We start from the raw sequence: 20,552 nt of genomic DNA on the forward strand, positions 1-20,552 counted from the left end.
AACTAAGTCCATTAATTGTGCCAGTCATATATAACGTGAAAGTTTCTGTAAGGATCATTTTGAGTGGCTCCTTATAAAATTTATAAACGAACAATACTTTTTGTCACGTCCCTGTCAGATTAAAAAAAAGAAAGAAAGGGAAAGGTCAAGTTTTAAGCCCTCCCACGTGCCCCCCAACCCCACTACCCATCACTCTCCACCACTCATTTTCTCTTATTTCTTCTCCCTTTTTGGCCGGCTCTCATCTTTCTTTCTCTCTTTCATTTTTCTTTGTTTTCTCTTCACCTAAACACACTCATTCCTCACCTCACCCGCCGGCCTCCTCTCCAAAACACACCATCTCACCATCATTTTTCCGGCAAGATCACCGGAAAAATTCTTAGGAACCCATAAGCATCTTCATCATTTTATTTGAGGTAAAAATTTCTAATCTTTTGGTGGGTTTTACACTTTTGCTTGAGGATATTTTTATCTAAGTTTTGATAATGATACCCACGTGATTTATGTGCATTGGAAGTGATATTTATGTGTTTTTATGTATGGGTTTTGTATTGGTGGAATTTTTGATGAGTGGGTATGTATATATTTTGTGCTAAAATGGCTATTCAAGGTTTATGTATGGTGAAAAAATTTAGGGGCTTTAAGATATAATGTATGATGGTTGGTAAATTTAATTTTGCCATTGTCATTGGGTTTATTTGGAGTTAGTGAAATTCTAAATTTCTTGTCTTGGAGGATATGTTGATTTTTGCCTACATGGGTCTCTTAATGATGTAGTGTAAATCTTATGAAAATTAGTCATAATGTTGGAGATATTATGAAGTGGGTTAACTTTATAAATTGGAGTTGATACCTTGTGAATAAATTTGTTGAGAAACCTTGTGAATGGTATATATTATTTTGATGAGGTTAAATAGTAGGCTTGCCTAATTAAGTGTTTATTTGGCAAATCCTAAATTTTGGTTAGATACAATTTCAAGTTTGTACTTATTGTGATAGGTTTACTTGATAATTGTTTAGGTTCTAGCTAATCTCCTTGGAGCTTGGAGAGTTAGGCTTTTGTGGTTGCGAGGTAAGTAGTTTTTTAATGGGATAATTTTAGAAAATTTTCATATTTCACAAACGATGTTTTTGGGTCAAACACATTTTGAAAAATTATATATGGATATATGCTTTCTTAAAATTGTCGTGTTGTGACCCTATTACATATTATTATATATAAAAATGCATCATATTTGGTATTGCATTTGGGGAAATGCATGAATTGTTGATATAGAAAAATGAGCATCTTTTATTTAATCTTTGATAAGGAAATTATGGATTCTATGGTATAATAGAAAATTTAAAGATGCTTATCTTGTATTAGTATTTGAGAAATTGATAGAAAATCTTTGTGGCAAGAATGAAGTTGAAAACCTTACAAACTTTGTGGAAGTAGATTATTTAAGGTTTTTCTGAAACTACTTGGATATAAACTATGTGTTTTAAAGTAACGTAACTTGTGAGCATTATATAGTTTTAACACCATGCCATGTGTGATTTCCCGGTGATCACCCGATTTGGTTTTCGTAGTCTTTGTGACAACGAAATCAAATCTAGGTCAGTGCTCTTTCACTTTGGATGACGCGTTCTTCCCTGCTGTCCATGGGGGGAAGAGGTTTCTTAATTGTGTGTGGGTGAGGCTGCTGTCCATGGGGCTAAGAGACCATATGCAAAAGAGGGCCTATTTGACGCGCTCTCTTTGCTGCCCATGGGGGGAGAGAAAAACCTTGAGGGTATGGGTGAGGCCGCTGTCCATGGGGCCAAGAGTCTGCATACTAGAGAGGACAATATCATGCCAGTTGTGAATGGGTGGATCCCTTGACCGGTATATGTGGTAGTGTGGTATATTATTGTGATAATTTGTCTTATATTAGATATTATGGCTTTGGAATTTATATTATTAGTGCTCACAGATTATAGTATATTGTTTCAAGGTAGTTACTTAGAGAAATTTGGTATTTCATTATTTAACCATTCTTGTCATATTATTATTATTGAAGTTTGAACTTGCATTTCCCCTACCCCCATTAATTATGCTACTTACTGGGCCCAGTCTCATCCTATTATTTTTATAAACTTTTCAGAGTAGGCAACAATATTTTGAGACAGCTTTTGGTGGCTAATAGTAGTTAGACTAACTACTGATGGAGGCTGAACTTTTGTAATGGAGTTTATTTGATGATGTACATTTTAGAATAGGCTTGACTCATTCTTTTGTATATTATAATGCTTGTGACTAAGTTTTCCACTGATGGGACAAGCTGTTGAAATGTAATTATTATTCATACCTCTATTCTTTTGTGGCCAATGGTCTTTGTAATTAATACTTAGAGCTCTGACTTACTTTGAGAGTATATTCAATGAAATTATTAAGATAATTCTTGATGTTGATACTTGATAGGATTTATGTGGATTGAATTGTCGAAAAGTAAAATAAAAAAAAAATTTATAGGTACTTGAGATGTCTTTCTCACGCTTTGAACAATTTGGGGTTTGGGGCGTGACACTTTTAGAGCCCCACAACTTCTCAAAGTTATGTACAACCCTCCTAAACCAAAACGTCAAAAGAAATTTGGTCTCATGAGCTTTCCACTGACATATGCTTGATTCTGTGTTCAGTAAGGTTTCCATGAAAATGCGTAAAATTTCACAATGAAAAACTAAACGTTCGAAAATGTTTATGAGGTCCCAACTTCTGGAAGCCATAACTTCTCACTCGGAGCTATGATAATGGTACCACATTTTTGGAATTTCAAGACTAAGTAAACCCTTAATAAGCCTTTAGAAATCAATGTTAACATTGGAATGTCTTAAAAATGAGGCATGTTAGGCTCACAAACCTTAAGGACAGGGGGCATGCAAGGCTTACCCTAGACACGCTTGCCTCACATGCTCCTCTATTTTGGCCTTCTATAATACCCCCTCCCCCATCTTCATTCAGACAAGGCTCCTAACCTTCGAAGACTTTATTTATTTATTTATTTATTATATGTATTGGTCATTTTTTGAGTAGATGAAGGTTACCAAAATTCACCTTGGGGCACTGTGTTGTGTGAGTTGAAACACTACCACCAAGTATCTTCTAAAATACTCATACGAGTTAAGTCAATACTTAAATTCTATGGAGTTACTCCCAAAATACTTGTATGAGTTGAGGGACAATTTAAATTATGTTATGGCTCTGCTGAAATTCTCGTATGAGTTGACACACTACTAATGAGATACCGTTGAAATACACGCATGGTCTGAGACACTGCTAGAATTCTGCTAGGATATAGTCAAAATTCTGCCGAATTACTAGCAAAGTGCTGCTAAGGTGCTTAATTGTAGATCGCTTACCAAATATCATGCTGCTCCTGACAGTGTAGCTATAGTAATATTAAGCTACATACTATTGCGCCATGGTCACACTTGAAGACCTCAGCAAGTGGCTTTGTTAGGTTCTAAAGATTTAAGTTTAAATATTTAGAATCATATTTTATTTGTGTTAGCAAATTGAAAACAAAATATATCTAGTCTATGTGTTAGGCAATGCTTAATGGTGTAGGTTTCAAGCTTCAAGCTTCAAGCTTCAAGCTTCAAGTTCAAGCTGACTGCAGAAAAAGGAAGTCACTTTCTGCCAAGCTCGACTGATCGAGAATCACAAAAATCAGATTCTACGAAATGTTTAAACAAGGCCCAAGTTCATGAAAACATTTAGGGTTTCATTCCAACTTGTCCACATATAAAAGGGAAACCCTAGCTACGTTTTTTAGACTTTTAGAAGACTTATGTGTTACTCTTTGTTAGATCTGAGAGGTTTGTACCTTCTAACTACACAAGAATCTACTAAAGTAAGATCTACAATCAAGCGGTGGTAGAACCTAGTTGCTACTACAAGATCATTACTGATGGTGATCTGAAAGCTTTGAGTGAGATCTTAAAGTCACAAGTGAGGGTGCTTGTGTTGCTATAAATCCAAGAAGAGAAGGAGTCTGTGGATTTGGAGCTTGCACATGGTCATATTAGTAAGTTACTATAGGAAGTAGCAATAGATTTAAGGTTAAATCTTTTGTAATAATTTTGATTCTCTTATAGTAGACTTGTTTTACCTTGAGGATAGCAATGCCAAATCCTCCATAGGTTTTTACCTTGAAACAGTTAGTTTTATCGGTTTTTCTAGGTCATCATATTGTGGTGTTATTTACTTTTCCACATTTGTGCATGATATGTTATATGCTTATTTAACCTAGATATGAATTATAAACCTAATAATCAACTTGGTTAATTATTTGGGTTAAACAATTTGATTTAAGGGGTCTAAACGAATAAACAAGTGGTATCAGAGCAGGTTAGCTCTTGTTTATAGGTTTCTTAACCTACAGTTGATCCTTGACCCCTGCTGTCATGGATCTTTGTCTCTTTACTTAAAAGCAATTATGTTGAGAATTGAATCTATTTCGGCTTGGACTTTGTGGCTTTTTAAATGTGCTAATCCTATCATTGAGTATCTATGACTACCTCTTGCAATAATTATGTTTCTTATACTACTTTAACTACCTTGAAGGCACGTGATACTTGTCTTTGGTATTTGGATAGTGGTTGTTCCAAGCACATGACAAGTAATAAAGCTTTGTTCAAGACTCTTTTTGAAAGAAAGATTGGTACTATCACATTTGGAGATGGAAGCAAGCCAGTCATCCGAGGTATTGGAACAATAGACATCCCAAGATTGCCCGTGTTTGAAGACATGTGGTACGTGGGTGGATTAAAGGTAAATTTGTTGAGTATTAGTCAAATTTGTGATAATGGGTTGAATGTGTTGTTCACTAAGTATGCGTGTGAGATACTTGATGATGAAAACAAGTTGGAGAAGAGTATTTATGGACAATGTCAGATTGGCAAACAAGTGAAGGCTAGGCATCCATCAACCAGTGAAGTTCAGACATCTAGACCCTTAGAGTTGCTGCATATAGATCTTATGGGTCCTGCCAAAGTTCAAATCTTAGGTGGAATGAAGTACATCCTTGTTGTGGTGGATGACTTCACAAGATACACTTGGGTGATTCTCTTGAAAGATAAATTTGTAACTGCTGACAAGATGATTCACTTGTGCAAGAAGTTGCAAGTAGAGAAGAATACCCTGATTGCTCGAATTAGAAGTGATTGTGGAAGAGAGTTTGAGAACTCTAAACTCATATCTTTTTGCAATGATTAGGGAACAAAGCAAGAATTCTCTGCACCCAAGACACCTCAGCAATATGGGGTTGTGGAAAGAAAGAATAGAGTAATTCAAGAAATGGCTAGAGTCATGTTAAATAACAAGAGTATGCCAAAGTCTTTCTGGGGGGAAGCTATAAACACTGTATGCCATAACTTGAACAAAGTGTACTTTGGTCCCGATACTAAGAAGATCCCATATGAACTCTAGAGAGGAAAGAAATCGGTGGTGAAATATTTTAGAGTTTTTGGCAGTGAGTGTTCCATCCTTCGAGATCGAAAGAATCTTGAAAAATTTGATGCAAAAAGTGATAAAAGGCTCTTTCTTGGATATTCTAAATCTAGCAGAGCATACATGGTATACAATCTCAGAACCAAAACTGTGATGGAATCTACTAATGTGGTGATAAATGATGAACAATGTGCAAAAACTCATGTTGAAGAGACTCAAAGTGTTCAAGGGAGATCTATAGATGTGGAAGACACTCTTCCTAAGGAGTATGCTGAGAAGTCTATTGATGAAGAATTATTAATCCTGAATGATACTATTTCAGAACTAACAACCCCAGTCAGAAAAACTCCACAAGAATAGGATGAGTCAAGTACACCATTCGAGCAAAAGAGTACAACAGCCTCTTTGGTGAAAGGTCCATCTACTAGGGTTAAGCTTAATCCTCCTTCCACCAATATCTTGGGAAGTTTAAATGACAACATGAGACTAAGATCTGAAACCTTGAATTTTATTACTTACTCATGCTATCTTTCTCAAGTGAAACCCAAGAAAGTTGATGAAGCATTGCAAGATGCTGATTGGATTAGCTCAATGCATTAAGAACTCCATCAATTTGTTTGATATGATGTGTGGGAATCGGTTTCTAGACCTGAAGGAGTCAATGTGATTGGTACAATATGGATCTTCAAAAACAAGTCTGATGAGCATGGAACAGTCATAGGGAATAAATCAAGACTCGTTGCACAAGGATACACTCAAGTAGAAGGAGTTTATTTTGATGAGATGTTTGTACTTGTAGCTAGACTTGAGTCTATTCGGATACTCTTAGCCATTGCATGTCACTTGAATTTCAAGCTATATCAAATTGATGTCAAAAGTGTATTCTTGAATGGGATGCTACAAGAAGAAGTGTATGTAGAGTAACTCAAAGGATTTGTGGATCATTATAGGCCTAATGATGTCTAAAACTGAAAAGAGCATTGTATGGTCTTAAACAAGCTCCTTGAGCTTGGTATGATAGACTGACCTCTTATCTCACAGGGAATGGATTTAAGAGAGGAAATGCTGATACTACTCTCTTCATTTGAAAGGATAAGAATCATTTTGTTGTAGCCCAAGTCTATGTTGATAATATTATTTTTGGCTCTACTAATGATATTCTTGCTAAATCTTTTGCAGATGAAATGAAGAAAATGTTCAAGATGAGCATGGTAGGTGAACTTACCTACTTTTGGGAACTGCAGATAAAATAAACAGACACAAGGATATACATCAACCAAGCAAAATACGCTAGAAACCTTATCAAGAGATTTGAACTAAAAAGGCAGCACAAATTAGAACACCAATGTCCAACAATACAAAACTTGGGAATGATCCATCAAATCTGTCTGTTGATATCACTTTGTCTAGAAGTATGATGGGCTATCTGTTATATTTGATTTCTAGTCGGCTTGATATAGCATTTAGTGTTGGTGTATGTGCTAGATTTCAATTTAATCCAAAAGGATCACATCTAAATGCTGTAAAGAGAATAATCAAATATGTTAGTGGTACTTGTGATTTTGGATTGCTTTATAACAAAGAGTAAAATGTCTCTCTTACTAGGTATTTAAATGCTGATTGGGCTAGTAATGCTGATGATAGGAAAAAAACTATTAGAGGGTGTTTTTATGTGGGAACCAATCTTGTTGCTTGGATAAGCAAAAAGAAAAATTATGTTTCTCTATCAACTGCAAAAGCAAAATATAGAGTAGCTGGAAGTTGTTCACAACTTCTTTGGATGAAGAAGCTTTTAGGTGATTATGGTTTATCACAGGAAACTATGGTTGTTTACTGTGATAATTCTAGTGTTATTGATATCTCTAAGAACCCGGTATAACATTATAAGACCAAACATATAAAGATTAGATATCACTTCATTAGGGATCTTGTTGAAAGAAAAGTTGTTGCTCTTGAGTAGATTCGTATTGAATGTCAAAATGTTGATATCTTTACCAAACCACTTGATAGAAGCAAGTTTGAGTCTCTTCGGCAAATAATTGGTGTGATCACATGTCTCTAGTCACTTTTGACTTTCATGGTCTTTGTGTAAATTCTTTCTATCTCTTATGACCAAAATTATTTTACTTTAGGGTTTGCATTTGCATTATATTCATATCTAGGTTTTTTTTTTTTAAATTTGTTTTTTATGTTTTTAAGTTTTTTTTTTTTAAAAGGAAAAAAAAATTAAAAAAAAGGAGGTTTTTGTATTATACATCTTCAATATGTGTAACTAAGGTTGGCCTATGAAATTTTTACATTTCATGACTGTGTAGCTTGTTTAGCTTTTATGAGCTTTTTTTTTTTTTTTTTGGGCACTTTGCTAGTTTTTGCTATGTAGTGCTTATATTGTGTGAGTTGTTTATGGTTTTTAAACACATGCTCTTGATTTTGGTCACATTATTTTGATTGTAAGGACTAAAAAATCATAGGAGAAAGGCATAAATAACCATTTCACAACTGTTACTCGCCAATCATAAACAACTGTGTGCAAATCATAAAAGTCGTGTTTGATAAGGTAGCACTTGCACAGTAAGATATTTAAGGTGTTGCTATGAAAATAAATAAAGGAAGCAAAAAGTTAAAAGAAAAACAAAGAAAAATATGCTTCAAAAGAAAAAGAAAAGAAAAAGAAATAATAAAAAAAAATTGCATGGTTGCAAGCGTGTTTTCTAGGAGATGTGAGAGTTATACGATGCAACTCTTTAAGTGACAGTTACTTTTAAACCTATGTGATGGATAATGTAGAAATTGTGCATATTTTCTATCTACATATCACCTTGTGAGTACCTCATACACTTATTAGTTGCACACACCACGAGCAAGTCTTTATTAAACTCAGACATGTGATTGTGTGTTAAGTTTTATGGTCATCCTAAATTTAATTCCTTAAAACATTTAATGTATTTTGGGGGTGTGAGGAAAGAAAAGTTTGATGAAATTTGCTATTGTTTGAAATTTTCTTCGAAAAGTTTGGTTTTGTAAAACATTTGAAATCATGAACATGCATTTTATATCATAAAAACTGGTTTTCAAATGATTCTGCGGAAAATTTTTCTAGAGTTTTCAAAAATTTTTGTTTCTTCAAGATTCGATCGATCAAGTCTGTTTTTCAACCGATTGAGAAAGGAAAAAGAAAAATTCCAGTTTTAAGCTAAAACTCTTGGGTCTACTCGATTCCTGTTTGATTCCTTTCGATCAGTCAGGACTGTTTTTAAGTGCTTTTTGATTCCTGTCCCGATTCCTCCCGATTGATCGAATTTTTTTTTTCTTTTTTTAAACAATAGGAATCAGATCAATTTTTTTCACTATTCCTTTGTCTTTCTTTTAGATTCCTCTCTCGATCCTTTCTCACTCAAAATCTTTTTGTCTTTTTCTTGGTCAAAGATTCAAAGGTTTTCTTCCTCATTCTAGGGTAAGACTCTTGTTCCCTCTGTTTTTGATCAAATTACATGCATTCATGCATTCTTCATGCATTTTTTTTTCAAAATTTTTGCATCAAACGAAATTTGGGGTTTTTTTTTACAATTTTGTGTATTTTGATAAAATTTGTTTCATGGGTTTTGTTCATGCATCATATAAACATGATCCTCATGCTTTAATTTCAAACTTTTCATGATTTGCTCAAATTTTTAAACCTAGGGTTTATGTGTTCTTGAGAGATTTAGAGATTTTGTTAAATTAGGCAAAATTGAGTAAAATTGGCTTGTGATATTGTTTGATTGAGTAATTATAACATGTTTTATACTTGTTGTCTTGTTCAATTGATCAATATATGAAATTTTGAAAATTAGGGTTTTGAAAATTGGGGATTTTGCTAAATTTCTAATTTTCTTGGTAAATTTTCAAGATTTTGTTAAAATTGAAATGTTTTAGAACATTAGATCATGCATCATATGTATATACTAATGTCATGCATCATATAGATTTTCAAAAATTCCATGTTATCTTGTCTCTAACCTATTTTGATGTAGTTTGCCCTTGGTTTCTGTTGTTTTTGTTTGTTTTATCTTTAGTCATGGCTCCTACGGTTGGTAGAAAATTTAAGACTAGAGCTAATAGGAACACTGCTTCATCCTTCTCTGGGTCAGCCTGGGTTGATAGAGTTAGGATTTTATCTACTAAGTGTGAAGAGACTTATAAGACCTTAACCAAATATAGGTCTATTTGGGGTGAAAGGGAGATTGTGTTGAGTGAGTTAGATCCTTCTATTCATAGGAATTTAGTGTCTAGGCATTGGGTTTCCTTGTGTGAGGTGTATGATCCTCCTCCTGTTGCTTTGATTAGGGATTTTTACTCAAATCTCTCTATCTATTCTATGGTGACAAATGGTCATTATTTGACTTCTTGGATTAGAGGTCAAGAGTTTACCATATCTAAACAAACAGTTTCTAAAACTTTAGGAATGCCTCTAGTTCGTAAACCCACATATCCATACATTGATTTTCTTCCTGTAGATGATATTATGTCTTTACTCCGTGGTAGGTCTGTTTCTTAGGGAATTGAACCAAGAATCAATTTTTGTGGGTTTACTGAGATTAATTATCTCTATTTATGGATATCCTGTCATAACATTTTTTCTATCTCACATGTTCATATTGTTCCTATAGATAGGTGTGCATTTCTTTATGCTTTTATTACCGATGGTTTTATGTGTTTTCCCTCTCTTTTTATTCAAACCATTGTTGATGTTTATAGGAATAAGAGTAAAGGTCAAAAGTTGTTCTTTCCTGTGTACATATATATGATTTTGAGGTTTTTAGGATTGTCTGTTTTTACTCCTTTAGAGTTAGTGCGTCTAACTGCCCCTATAGGAGCCACCTTTCTTAGACAGCAACAAGCTTAGATGAAGAGTGCTAAACCTAGCACTGGGACTTCAAAGGGATCACGAGGTGAGGCTTTTACTACAACTACTGCCTCGAGTGCCATGCCTGCTGTTGAGGAGATTTTTGTGGATTCGACTGTTGATGTGGACCCTTCTGGTGGTGCTATTGATGTTGACCCTACTGTTACCCCTCCCCTCTCACTTCGTGCCATGATGGAGTCATTCATGACTACTTAGGCAGCCCATGGACAACTTCTGGATGAGCTACTGACTGAGATGGCTACCTTGAAAGCTGATTTTGCCGAGTATAAGAGTGTTTTTCCACCTCCTTCACCCTCTAATAATTGATGTTGTCTTTGTAAATTCGTAATAAAAAGGGGAGTAGGTTTTAGGACTTCTTGTTTGTAGGGGGAATAAAGAGTTTTTGTACTTAGGGGGAGTTTGATGTATTTTCTTTTAGTTTGTTTGATGTTCATATTTTCTTTCAGTATTTTGTCTATATCTTTTTGATTATGATAGTAATTGATGATAAGCTTATTCATTATGATATTACTGTCTCTCTTTATATATTTTGTGAATTAAGGATCAAATTTTTATTTGATGGATTTCTGCTAATCTTCCACACATGCATTTATGGTTTGTTTACAGTGTTTCAGAAATTTACAGGTTAATTCTTTCAACAACTGTTGTCTATACTAGTAATTAATAGTTAATAGTTGTGTTAGAATTTTATTAGGGCAATATCTTGTATTTGGGTTGGTATTCAAATTAAGCATTTCATTTTGTATGTGTGTTTTGTCACGGATTGTTAAAAGGGGAGATAGTTAGGTTCTAAAGATTTAGGTTTAAATATTTAGAATCATATTTTATTTGTGTTGGCAAACAGAGAACAAAACATGTCTAGTATATGCGTTAGGCAATGCTTAATGGTTTAGGTTTCAAGCTTCAAGTTTGAGCTAATTGTAGAAAAAGGAAGTCACTTTTTGCCAAGCACGACCGATTAAGACTCAACCGATCGAGAATCGTAGAAATTTGATTTTGCAGAATGTTTAAACAAGGCCTAAGCCTTTGAAAAAGTTTAGGGTTTCATTCCAATTTGTCCATATATAAAAGAGAAACCCTTGCTACATTTTTTAGACTTTTGTGTTACTCTTTGTGAGATCTAAGAGGTTTGTACCTTTTAACTACACAAGAATCTACCAGAGTAGGATCTACAATCAAGCGATGGTAGAACCTAATTGCTACTACAAGATCATTACTGATGGTGATCTGAACCCTTTGAGTGAGATCTCAAAGTTACAAGCAAGGGTGCTTGTGTTGCTGTAAATTTAAGGAGAGAAGGAGTCCGTGAATTCAGAGCTTGCATGTGGTCGTGTCAGTAAGTTATTATATTAGGTACCGATAGATTTAGGGTTAAATATTTTGTAAAAACTTCGATTCTCTTATAGTGGATTTACTTTACCTTGAGGATAGTTAGGTTAAATCATTCCTAGGTTTTTACCTTGAAACCGTTAGTATTGCGGGATCCAGAAAATTAGACAAGACATGGTTCTGAGAAGCCTTGTTGGAGTAGGAGCTTGAAGGGCTTAGGTGCATTGGGTAGATTAGGCTTGAAGGGTCTCTTGATATTCCTGTATCCCAACTTATTGTCTAGTGAATCGATTTACCTCTTGGAGGGTGGCAGAGAGGTTTCACCTAATTCTTTGGTTTTCTCTTCGATAACACATCCTGGTGTTATATTGTGTTTATATTTCTCTTCCCCTACTATTTTAGCTTTCATTTTATTGTTGATATATGATGAAAATGGCTTAGAGTATTTTTATTGTTTGTTTGCTTGCATTTACTCTATTTTGAACTTAGTTAAGTTAGTTTAAAATCAACCGAGTAGTAATATTTTAATTTGCAAGTCTAAACAAGTTCGTGTGTTTTCACACAAATCTGAGTTTTCAATTAGTATCAGAGCGGGTACACTTGTTTTGGTTTTATTACCTAAGTGTGATCCTTGACCCCTTGGGTGTTTTGTCATGGATAGTGTTTTGTATGTTTCTATGGATGTTTTGGATGTTTTTGAGTGTAACATGCTATGTGTTTGTGAAAATGCCTCTATGAGTGTTAATCCTCATAATTGTGATGACACGTTACATGATTCTATGGGTGTTATTAATATTCCAAATGTCAAACTCTTAAAGAAAAGGGATAAGAAGTTTCACGAGAATTTGAGCAAGTTCTTTTGTGAGAAGGATGATTTGATTACTAAGCTCAATACACCCAATAAATTGGTTGAAAAGTATAAGAAAGTTGCTAAAAATTCTCTTGAAAAGCTAAAGGAGTTTGAGTGTTTATGGACTTGGATGTTAAACTTGTTTTGTCTAACAAACTAGTTGATGATCTTACATGTGAAAATGAATCTCTTAAGATTCATGTCAAGTGTTTGATTGCTGAACCTATTGCTAAAAAGGAAGAAAATCTTTGTTGCAATCATGTTGTGTTACCTAATTTTGTGCTTATTGTGAGTTCTACCTTAAAGATAAATCGGTGTACATTACTCCACACAAAAGAAATCAAAAGGTGGAGAGAAAGGCTCTTAAGCCAAAGCCTCCATTTAGGTCTCAATCTAAGGTTTTGGATGGATCTAAGTTTGTTCCAACTTATCACCATTGTAGTGTTATTGGCCATATAAGATCTCAATGTCCAAAGTTGAGAGAACAAAACCATGTTGCTAGATCCCTTCTGAAAAAGCCTAGTGGACCTAAACACATTTTTTGTCACCATTGTGGTGCCTTTGGTCATTTAATATCTCATTGCTCTAAGTTTCAAGCTCTTAGAAGAATCAAAAGAAAAGAGAAACTTGAGCTTTTTGGAAGTTGTGCTTTGCAAGCTAAACTGATTTTGGGGGAAAGTGGTAAGTTATTGAAGAAAGCTTTTGATGTTCTTACCTCCTTGTCTATGTACATCTTCGGAACTCATTCTTCCAATCCTTGTCTCACTTCTCATGAGACACTCATTCCAAACAATGGTTCCGTTTGGATGAGGAAGGGTTCCTATGGTTGAACTTATGTTCTTTTGGTCCTTGATCTAATTTTTTCAATCTTTGTAGAACCCATCATGTATTAGATGCTTGATTATCATGCATTTGTGCATCATACATTTCTTTATATGCATTGTATTTGTTGTTTGTTGCATTTGATCTTACTTTTGTGCTTTTGTTTTTGTGTGTGTAAAAATCCAAAAACACATAAAAAGTGGAAAATTAAAAGAGTTTGATCGTATATGTTTGAGCACTTATCACATGTGAATTTGACCTAGTACCTTTGTACTAATGGTGTAGTGCATTTACGAGCTTTGCTTGTTATGTATGCACATCTATCTTTGTGGGAAAATCTTGACATTTATGTGATTATTGTAAATCAATTTTCAAGCTTGTCATGAATGATTAGTCAATAGTCTTGATGATTTTGATACATACATAAACTTATGCTTATATATCTTCTCACTCTTTTATGTTTTTGTTTTATAACTCAACCAATGTCAAATCTCGAAAAGAGATAATAAGCTGCAAAAGCCATCGCACATACTAATATTTGACTAAGAAAAAGAGAAATCGACTTGTATTGAAATGTATGATGCCCAAAAAGCCAAAGGCTTTTTCATCAAATTGAAATATCGAAAATTTCAAGTATCGATCTCAAAATGAGATGTAATGAATTGTAAATAAGTCAAAAGAAAAGCTTTAAATATATGTAATCATTTTCTTGTGGGAGGTCATATATGTTCATTTCTATAATTGAAATAAACCACTTGACTTAGTACTAGTTGTGTATGGCTTGATTGAATTGATCATTGAAGCTTCACTCTAGACTAAGGATTATTTCACATTTGATACACACACACAATACACAAGTTTAATGGTCAATGAATGCTTATTTTATTTGTGTGATTATACATGTTCAAATATGACGTGAGTGTACTCAACTATATGTGGATCAAACCAAAAAGATTTTTGTTATTTTTGTTTGCTTTTGGAAGTGATTTGTATCACCCATGTTTTTCAAAGTTTTTCAAGTTTTTTTATTTTTATTTTTATTTTTTTATTATTATAGTGAAAAACATGTTTTCTGTGTATGTTCGTGAGTAATTTAGTGAGTAAGGCTTACCCGCAAAAACTTTTGTGAGTAAAGCTTAGTCGCGAAGTTTGGACAAAGAGTTTTGTGAGTAATTTCACGAGTAAGGCTTACCTACGAAAATTCCTAGCTTCCTGTGAAATTACCAGATCAGTTTTTTAAAGGGCATTTCGTGGGACATTTGTTTTAAACTTCTCCCACCTTCTCCCAAACCCCTATTTTAATGCTTCAACATTAAAATCCGACTAATTTCAAGTGTTTTACATTCCATAAACATCTCTATGGTAATCTTTAACTCTTTTCATAGATTTTGATCCTTAGATTATATTTTTGAGGGTTTTATGTTCATGTCGGGATTTTCTCAAATGGGAGTTGGAAAACTTAATTTTTGTTAATGGGTTTTGTTTTAAATGTTGATTTGCTTTAGATGTTGGCCCCTTGTGGAAAAAATAACATGTATTTAGGCAAGATTTTCATATGTTCATGTACTATTTAACATACATGTGTAGTGTGTGCACTCTAAGTGTTTGATAAAATGCCTAAATGAAATTTTCTCGTTGTTTTGGACTCCGATGAGTACCAATTTTTGGGGATTACCAGGATTATACATGTTTATCATGTTTTGATCATTGGTTGTGTGTTTTACATACTTTTCCCCGTGAGTGCTTGCTCATGCATTGGTCATGCATCTCACATGCACACTCAATGTACCTTTGATGCACACACCCTAACACTTGACATTTTTTTAAATTCACTCATGCTAGTTAAGTCTTTTTAGACCTTTTAGCACGTATAACATGTTCTTATGTCTATATCATGCCTTGGTCTATACTTTGTTTTATCATCCTTGACATGTCATGTTTACTTTATGCTTTGTAGCATTCTTTGTTTTTGTCTTTCATTTAAGCTTCATTTTCTCATTCAACTTACACCCCTCATGCATCATACCCTTGTTCATATCTACTTTTCTTTCCCTCATTCCTCTTGATTCTTTTGTCTATTCGTGACAAAAAGGGAGAGAGTATACTAGAGAGTATATCAAAGTGTATCATCATTTTTATATGACTCGTGCACATTCTTAGGGGGAGAAATTCTATCTCATGCACATTCGTAGAGGGAAAAATCCATAGGGGAGATGCATATACCAAGGGGGAGAAGACAACTTTTATGAGAAAACCTTGTTTTGCTTTGTTTTTCTTTATGCTTGTTTTCTCGTTGCTTTATGCTGCATTGAGTTATGTTTTGTATCCTTGCTTTGTAGCTTTTTAAGTACTTTTAGATTATCTATGCATTATCTTTAATACTACACTCTTGTGTCCTTGTTGGATCTTGTGTCCTTGTTGAATCTTGTATCCTGGATGCAAATACCTTTTGTATTTTGCATTAGTTGTGTGTTGGACATGCATACATCCTTATGCTATTGTGCTTTATTGGTTGCATGTTTGGATGATCATTTGCTTTGCTATATGATCACTGTGGTCATTTCCATATAACTATCATGCGTTTGATCAAGTTCCTTATATGTTTCACATCATAATTACCTTGATTGAATTTTACTTGTTACTATACGTACCTTGTATTCAACTTGTCATAAACTTAATAAAAGTTTTGTTTGTGTGCTAGTGTTTCAGGATGCAGGTGTATACGTGCAAGTGCTTCACAGCTTCTAGATTAGGTGTGAGTGAGTTTTACTACTGTTCCCAAACTCACGTTTAAGTCTAAAGTTTGTTTTAGGGGTTTTGTCACGGAATAGCCAAAGGGGGAGATTGTAAAGTTATTATTTACAACTATTTTGTATTGGCTTTAATTCTGTGCCATATTTGATTGTAATTATGTCCAATCATGTTTACCCTGTATTTTATGTGGAATTTCATTGTATGGGTTATGTGTGAGAGACAGTGTGAAGACTTAAGACATTATTGAAGAACAAGTGGATTTTTCGAGAAGCTCGCAAGAAGTTAACTCGCGAAAGAACCACATGAGAAGCACATGCTGGAAGATGAAGAGTCATGCCAGTTTGGAGGATTTCGCGAGTGTCTCACATGTAAGACCTTTCTGCGAGATACCTGTGAAACTGTCTGCTTAGAGGATTTTTAAGTGTGGCTTTCTTACTCTTCACACATACTATATATACCCTCATTACCTACAAAAGCATGAGATGCCATTCAGAGAGAAAAATCTTAGATTGGTTTTCTACAACATACACATCCATCTTTTAGAGAGAGAGAGAGCTACTCATTTTTAGTGAGAATTATTGTAGCCTTTTCTCCTTCCCTTTCCCATTATCATATCTTGAGAGGAGATTTGTACCCAAAACACAACCCACACATTTTCAGAGTGTAGAAAGTATTTTGGAGCTTGGGAAGCTTTGAGAACTTACCAAAAGAAGCCAATGAGGCTTGGCAAATGCAATCGGATGTATTGTGGGATCCAGAAAGCTAAACAAGACACGGTTCCGAGAAGCCTTGTTGGAGTAGGAGTTTGGAGAGCTTAGGTGCATTGGGTAGATTAGGCTTGGAGGGTCCCTTGCTATTCATGTATCCCAACTTATTATCTAGTGGATTGATTTACCACTTGGAGGGCGGCGGAGAGGTTTTTCGCTGAGTTCTTCAGTTTCTTTTTCGATAACACGTCTCGGTATTATGTTGTGGTTACATCTCTCTTTCCCTACTCTTTTAGCTTTCATTTTATTGTTGATATATGATGAAAATGGCTTAGAGTAGTTTTATTGTTTGTTCGCTCACATTTACTTTATTCCGCACTTAGTTAAGTTATAGTAAAATTAACTGAGCCGTAATATTTTAATTTGAGGGTCTAAATAAGTTGTTGTGTTTTCACACAAATCTGAGCTTTCAAGTTTCATGAAAAAACTATGCTTATATTGAGACACTTGTAGAGCTAGTGAGATAGGGGGCCCTCTTAGAATATTTAATTTTTTTTCCTCTATCATCTACATTTCTTATAACAAGTAAAAATAAAAATAAAATAAAAATCTCTGTCATCTATATATCTTATAACAAGTGAAAAATTGTACACAAAATTTAACTTATTTCAAGAAATAATACTACATTTATAAATAAGATAGTTTACTCCAGACTTAAACATTATATATGTGTGGATTACATAAACATTAACATAAACCTAATCTTATATAAAATCATATTCAAATGTAGAAATCATGAAAGCCTTCTGTAGACATAAGATTATAAGATGGTCATTCATAAAATATACAGTGTGGACTCATCACCCTCCATGCGATGTGTTGCCCTTGGGAGTAAGTCTCAATGGAGTGGGTGTAAGAAGCAGAGGGTTGCAAGTCACCCCTTGATTTAGATCTAAGAACCAACGTGTGCCCCTTGCAAAGGCCTCCACACCAGATATTGTATCTAGAGTTAGGATACAAGATGGGATGGTGTTTGACTTCCTAAGCCTTCCCATTATGTGGGTTGGGCTTCATTCATTGTGTTCAATTGCCTAATTTTATCAAGAGATCCCCTTATGGGTCATCCTAAACATACAAGAAGTAGGTTCGCGAGCGCAAATACACACACACACACACACACTCTCTCTCTCTCTCTCTCTCTCTCTCTCTCTCTCATATAAACCCTATGTTAACCATGCATCACACCCATCATCATACACCATCACATGCATCATTTATTCATTCATCTCATCATCATTACATCATAGAATGTTCATATCACTGAAGTTCATCATTTCCATCATCCAAGTTCATGTTCACATCTTAATTACATTCTAAACATGTTACTAATATATTAGAAGAACCTAATCATGTTTTTAAAGCATCAAAGGAAGTTTAAGCATGTTACTAACAAGTAACCAAAGGAATAAAAGACAAAGCTTAAGCATGGATCATTCACATTGGTTATTTGATAATTGAGTTTAAATTTAAACTAAATGATCATTAAGATTAGTAGTGGAATAATTTAAACTTAGTAGTTGAGAATTTTTAGAGACCACTCATCTAATAGTGAGTGAATCTATACTAGTATTTAAAATACTCCAATAGTAATCTAATAACTAATAACTTAGAGTGAATACTATGAGAGTAGAAAAAATATATGTATAATTTTCTCTGAAGCTCTCTCAAACAGGCTATCTCTTTTTAGCGTAATCATCAACAGTACCCTGGAATTTGGAATGTGAAGTAGTGAAAGAGACTTTGGTAGCCTTTCACGTGACAGATAAGTGCTCAAGAAGGTCAGAGATTATGAGGTGGAGCTTATAAAACAAGTAATAAGAAAAATCCTACAAGTGGATGATCTGTTCTACCATGGTATGTGCTCTTATGGTCCATCTGATTTATTCTACACTCATTATTATCCCAAATTCAAAAAATCAATTCCATTAAAAGTCAACTCCTTTGAATTAGGGCCTCCAACCCGACAGAGAAAACATTAGAGACATTGTAGGAGTGTTTGGAAAAGTTTTTTTTTATTTTTTATTTTTTATTTTTTTGGTAATTGGAGATATTTCAGTGTTGAATACCTTTTTGAGTAAAATCTAAAATATTCCTAATACCACTCAATTGCAAAATGCTCAAATTTGTTCATGTTTCACGTAGTTTTAATTGTGAATGCAAGATTAAACTAAACATCAAACAATCGATAAGTGTGTATAGGGACGTAGCTACCTTTGGACTAGGGGGGCAATGGCCCCCAATTTTTTAACAATATATTATTATATATATGTGTATTAATTTTAGCAATTTTGTTATATAAAGTTATATTTTTTTTCCCTAAAATAATATCATTGATTCTTTTAAGAGTAATGCTATACTCACAAACTTTTTCACAACATTTTTACAAACTGTTTTGATAGTAAATTCTTATTAGTTCTCACATGGGCCTACCACTCACATCATTTTTTTTATTTACTAGTAATTACTTATCATATCAATAGTTTATAAAAAAGTTTATAGCGCTAGTATTTTTCTCATTTTAGTGACTATAAAAAAATTTATAAATCTAAAATTTAAAACAAAATATAAAAGCTCAAAAGAAATAGCTTAACAACAAAAATTACAAATAGTAAATCTAAAAAAAAAAAAAATTAAGCTCAATTAATCAATTTTATTTAAAATAAACAACCCTGCCCTTCAAAAAATCCTAAACAACGATAATTTTGTTCTTACCAAAAAAAAAAAAAAAATCTCAATAACTAAATAATAACAAATTCAAATGTTGAAACTGCTGCACATAGCTAACCATAAAACTGGCCTCCTTAAAATTCTGACTCCTAGCTTGAGTGTGTGTACTATCTACTATGCGTTTTTGAATGTTATACATGGAGATGCCCTAGTTAACATAAAGGATTAAAAAAAAAAAAAGTGCACGTGAGTGTAAGTCAGCAACAACTAGTATCTAGGCATTATCGAAATATTACCTTCCGGTTGATATATATATTAGGTGACTGAATGATTGCACTAGCTGAATTACCGGACAAATCTCCTTTGGCAGTTAACATCTCCGTCCTGTGAACCAAATTTCGTTCACATTTGCAGTGCAGGTGAGTGGACTGCCAAAAGAGTAATTGCCCTGTAATGCAACCATACACTTGTTCATTCATTTCGTTGATGAATAGTTTTGGGTGTCCATATATCTTTATATAGCTGATGATAAGTCAGAAAATTCTGGATTGTGCCACGAAAACAGGATATTCTTAGCACATATCCTTCGTTTGGTAAGTTGCAAAGTGGTCCTGTCGCTTCAATATATGCAGCCCTAGCTCTTTTTCTGTACTAGGTTTGACACCACATTGCTCTATCTCTTGGCAGAAAGAAAAAGAAAAAGAAAATGTGAATAATCTATAAAGAATATCCGCATAATAATTCTCCACGTACTTTTATTAGAAGTCGTGGTTCTTCTTCTTGTTTTTGTTTTTATGTCTTGTAAATGCACGCCTTTCAGAACAAAACTAATGCAAAAGAAAGAGACAATTAATTTCAAGTGGACACAAGATAGTTTCATGCACATAAGGATTGTAATAATTTCACCATGTATTGATAGCTTTAGAACATAGAGCCGGGCTGACCTTTGGGGCAGTAACTTGATTCCGCGTGAAAAGTTTAAAT

At 34.0% G+C, this 20,552-nt stretch overlaps 1 long non-coding RNA gene across 1 annotated transcript; it reads left to right on the top strand.

The window, feature by feature from the left end:
- Positions 1-209: 209 nt before the first annotated feature.
- LOC142634454 (uncharacterized) lies at positions 210-2,487 on the top strand. Its single transcript, XR_012844185.1, has 3 exons — positions 210-416; positions 1,021-1,072; positions 2,127-2,487. It is a non-coding gene; the product is annotated as an uncharacterized LOC142634454 (long non-coding RNA).
- Positions 2,488-20,552: the final 18,065 nt, after the last annotated feature.

Source organism: Castanea sativa, chromosome 5 (genome assembly GCF_040712315.1).
Source record: "Castanea sativa cultivar Marrone di Chiusa Pesio chromosome 5, ASM4071231v1".
Lineage (NCBI taxonomy): Eukaryota > Viridiplantae > Streptophyta > Magnoliopsida > Fagales > Fagaceae > Castanea > Castanea sativa.